General features: G+C 40.5%; 1 pseudogene; it reads right to left on the reverse strand.

Moving 5' to 3' along the window:
* Positions 1 to 647: 647 nt before the first annotated feature.
* On the reverse strand, positions 648 to 4,638 carry LOC139268244 (immunoglobulin lambda-1 light chain-like; annotated as a pseudogene).
* Positions 4,639 to 5,206: the final 568 nt, after the last annotated feature.

The following is a 5,206-nucleotide window of genomic DNA, read 5'->3' on the forward strand; positions in this document are numbered from 1 at the left end:
TAATAGAACTTGCTTCAATATAACGATTATTGACCAATGATTAAAGGAATTGGATCGTTTGGGAAACAATCGTCCAATGCTAGAAATTGTACCGCGGTATCCAATAGGTAAGCGGTCACAGATTTTTCCCTGAATTTATGTAACCAGTTGCTTCAGAAGCACTTATTGGAATTGCCCTCAGATTTACTGGAGCACGTGGTTCAGCTCCTTCCCCAAGCGGACAAAATTCAGACAGATCCATTAAAAAAAAATTATTTCACGAAATATCAAACTATAGTCACCCATTCTGTAATCTCACTATTCCGCCTGATATCAATGTCTCAACATACGATGAACAGAATGCTACAAAGCATAAAACCTCGCAGTTTACACACATTTAGAAAGTTTCTATGAATTGGCACAGAGATTTTGAACATAAAAGCTTAACTCCAACGGAGATAATAGAAGAGTAATTTTATTACACTACAGTATTCGTAAGGTGACGAAGATTTGAACAGTTCAGTGTGAGCACACCAGCGGGTTCCAGCGGACAAACTATACATCTGTTGTAGTGATTGCTTAACATTAAACATGTAATGTCCGAATATGTATTTACTTGAAAGACACTTTACTAATGACATAAAAAATCAATACATAAGTTTATTGAATCAGATACAGCTGGATCCCGCGATGCATGTATGAAGCGGGTTTGCCTGAGTCTCGTGTTTAACCACACAGGAATAAAGCTCGTGTGAGTTCCACTCTGAGGCTGGCAGAGTCAGTTAACTGCTCACACTGAACGTATTGTCCGTCTCCTGCTGGATCCGACTGGTCTCAACGCCATTCCCTCTCACACTGCCATCTACAGTCCACTCAATCTCCACAGCGCCGGGATAAAGCCGTTCACCAAACACACCAGGGTCGCCGTGTTCTTTGCCGCTATTTGATCCGATGAAGGTGGAAGGATGGACACCGAGGGGCCCCGCAGACCTGCAAAGTAAAAACAAATGAAAGAGGATGCATTATTCATAGCCACAAAATGTGTCAATCAACGTGTTACTTTCTTCAATCATTTTACAATTCGGCGTCACTGTACGAATGTGTGAGGAATTTAACACAACGTAACCTCAGCAATGTCCATTCAACAATGACAGAGGCCGGCAGTTCTTGATATTATATAACTAGAGAATATTTTAACTGCATAGAGAGGGACTGATAACAAATTATTTGAAGGAAATGCAATTCAAGGTCATTGAATATAACCCTCAAAGACACCATATTTGTTTCAATTTTCTCCTATTTCCTTTCCCTATTGAGGTTCAGCTTGTCCTTAGGAATATTTTCACATTTGTGACAGAATGCGTGTCAGAAAAATATAACATAAAAATAAAACTGGGACCCAATCTAACTTTGAAATGTACTGATCGAACTCAATCTGTCCCAGACATTGCGTCCCAGGAGCTACGGATTTAACGAGAAAGTAAAAAGCAAAATACCCAAATTTGGAGTAAATATTGCAACCATTGCTGACTACAAAGATGCAGTAATATTTAGCTCAAAACATTCGATTCCAATCTATTTCCTGCTAATCTCGGTTCTTTGCTTATGTCTCCAATTGCGCACTAATTTTGGCGGAAGTGGTAAATACTGTATGGGACTAATATTTTGGGCTTCTGCACAATCGCTGCCACAATCTCTACTCGGCTGCCCGTTCCGACAAATTTCCCGCCCCTGTCGGAAGATGACTATATTGTCTAAACCTTCAAAAGGCTGTCCCAGTAAGTCCATCACACGATATACGTTGTTTGGAGACAGATTGCGGGTCAGAGTTTCTACAATTTACCTTTCCACGTAAGGCAAACAGTTTCCCAAAATTAACCTATGTTATTGTAAACCATTATATCAGTATTATATAATAGCACCCAACAATAACCTCAATATGAAAGAAAGAATGTAAAAAATGACACGGCCAATATTTATCCTTCATCCAACCTCAGTGGAACAGATTGTCCCATTATCACATTGCTGTTTGTGGCACGTTACTGTGCGGAAATTTGTTGTAGTGTTTCCCACAAGTGACTGCACTTCAAAACTATTCCTTTGGCTGTAAAGCGTGTTGGGAAACCGAGATGTCGTGAAAAGTGCTGTATTAATGCAAGTTTGTCCTTTCTTTTCTTAATATAAATAGAATATTACCACGACTATGAAATATAACCCAGAGTAAGAATGTTGAAGCCAGTCTGTCGCAATCCTTTAAGATTTGTCTCTGTAAATGACAGTTGGCACCGACCATGTATTGCACGCATCAGCTGCCAATGACAATCTATCGGTAAATTGGTTTATTTAATCAAAAGCACCGACAAAAGGATGAAATATTAATATTGTTTCAATGATAGAATTAGGTATCGGTAGCGCGACCGCTGCAAATGGTTCTACTATTGAGGTGCTGTGCCAGTCACAGCGGCGAGCCGCACCAATATCAGATTCTGAGACGTTCGCCCTGAAACCTACAACTTTCCCTTGCTTTCTTTACATTCAATTTGGAGGCTACAAATGCGAGTCATCCTGATAACTACCAACTCCTATTATCTCAATTGCTTTAATCGCCTTGCAACACCCGTATTATAGCCGAATTATCTAGTACTGAAATGTCTGGAGTCCGTCGAATTATTGAGCAGGGTTTACTGACAGTTTAGATTATTGTGCACCCGCCAGGAGCTTGACAGTGACCTCTCTTTACATTGGTTTGAAATGCATTTTTCCAGATATAAATTCCCAAGCAACAATTTATAATGAAATTGAGAATTTTCGCTGTTTTATATCTCATGTTAGCCCAGTTCACCGTGAAGTAGCCGAATAATCAATTTAAAATGTCGACACTGTATCCGCATTTTCTGCAATCTTACTACTCTCGCTGACAGGAATCACAGAACCAGCAGCAAAGCGAAATGCAGTGAGCGCAAAGACAGGTGCAAACATCGAATAACGTATTCCGAGACGTTCACACAAAATTGAACATACTGTCAATCATTGAAGATTATTAATGTAGGCAGAAAATCGATCAGTGTTAAAGATTATTAGTATGTGAACTGAGCACAACAGCGTGATTGCTATTTTCATCGGGGATTAATGTGAAATGTAGGACTGAGAATGTTGAGAATGACTGAACGGGTTTCTTGAGATTGGAGACAAGTGGAAGAGAGTTACAGTAAGTCGCCAAACCATCCTTCTGCAGTCTCAATCCGAGAATGGTTATTAAATTGCGAAAGTACTTTAATGGGAATTAAAACGTTATCCTGTGCAATTTTTGAATTGGTGCTTTTTGCCTTTTACCGACAATCCAGCGGATTGTAAAATACTATGCGGATCTCATGGCATTATACAGCCAAGGAGGCCGATCGTGCCCGTCCAGCTCTTTGTAAGTGTATTTCACTTAGTCCGTGTCCCAGATATTTTTTGCCCGTTTGCAAATATTTATCTACTTCCCTTTTTAAACACTACCATGGATTTTGCTCGCTCCACTTTTGCAGGCAGGGCACTGCATGTCCTAACAATCGCTTCCGTCAAGAAAAATATCCTAACCACTCCCTTGTCCTCCTGGCAATGACGTTAAATTTATGTCCTCTGTTTACCGACTGACTGATTAGTGACAATAGTTTTTTTTTAAATCGCTGTAACGAAATGGCTCAAAATTATGAACACGTCCTGCAGATCACACCGTAAGCTTCGGTGAAAAGATCTTCTCCCATCTCCTCTCCAAGCTAAAACCTCGCAGCAGTGTTACCATCTTTATAAATTGCCCCATGTACCCTCTCCAGGTTTTAACACCTGCCCTAAAGTCGGGCGCCCTTTGTGCCTGGCTATATCTTAAACATCACTGGATGCTGACTCATAAGTTCTGTATAAATAATCTTGACCTAAACTGATTTAGTATATCAAGAAATTGGTTTTATGGTTTTGTTGTCGTCCATAATGTTGCAAATGTTAAGCGACAGTTGGATGAGCGCGTTGGAAACCGAATAAACAAATTAATTGTTGTAATCATATCGACTCGAAGACTTATATTTTTGTCCCGGAGATCTACGACCAAAATAATTAAACCAAAAATCGAAAACTGATACTGGCACACTGCGAATAATGTACTTACTGCTAAGGTTCAGCTTGGTTCCTCTCCCGAAAGTGAATCGATTACCGCTCCACATAGCACAGTAATAATCGGCGGCGCCCTCGGACAACGGATTAGTGATGGTTAAATGCATCTTGTTACGCGATGAGTCCACAGACCTGCTAAATCGATCTGGAATTCCCGAACTTCTAGTGGAGCCTTCGTTCCAAACAAACACAGGGCACTGCCGGGTTTCTGCCAGTACCAGCTCGTGTACCAGCTACCTATAGGGCACAAGTTATCTTGACGGTTCTCCCCGGGGAGGTTGAGATGGACGCGGGCTGAGTCAGGGCAGGATCCGCATTTGTACCTGGTGAAATTTCAAGTAATTCAACAGTCGTACGTTGTGCAAATCTGAATATTGAGAGCCGTTCAACACAACCACTACAAAAATAATCAGGGCAATGTAAAAATCAGCGATATTAAAGGTAAAATCCTGTATTACTGTGGAGAAAGATCGTCTATGCGGCGAGAAACCGAACCCATTCAGTCATGATGAAGGTTGTGGTGACGGTCAGAAGCAAAATGTTTTCTGAGATGGATGTGGTTCTGGACTCTTCCTAAGCCTCTCCCTTAGACGTTTCAAACATCGCAACGTCATTGAATATTAATTATTCATGCAAATATTTGATCACGTCACTTAGTCAAGTTGATCATAGGTCCTGTGCTGACTGACATTCGCACAATTCCAACCATTTGAAAAAAATGAGAAATAACGAGTTAAAGCCATAGAATAGAACATGGGAATAATAGAATACTGCAAACTAAAAGATGCGGTAAAATGGGGAGGAACGATTAAGTCACTTTAGGCTTGGGGTTTGGGAGCCTATCGACTATAATAATGAGAAAAGGTCGAAAGCAGTGAAGGGTTCGATATCTCAGAAATAGAGCTAGATAGGTAGAGGGATAGACAGGCTGAGAGATTGTGTAGTGTGTTAAGCATTGTGAGAAAAACTGAGCTTTTTGAAAGGATTTTTGTCAATGGTTCAGAGATCTATTTATGCTCACATGAAAGAGTGAGGTGCAGAATGGCCATGTATGGAAGGAGCAATGCTGAATGAA

Source organism: Pristiophorus japonicus, chromosome 8 (genome assembly GCF_044704955.1).
Source record: "Pristiophorus japonicus isolate sPriJap1 chromosome 8, sPriJap1.hap1, whole genome shotgun sequence".
Lineage (NCBI taxonomy): Eukaryota > Metazoa > Chordata > Chondrichthyes > Pristiophoridae > Pristiophorus > Pristiophorus japonicus.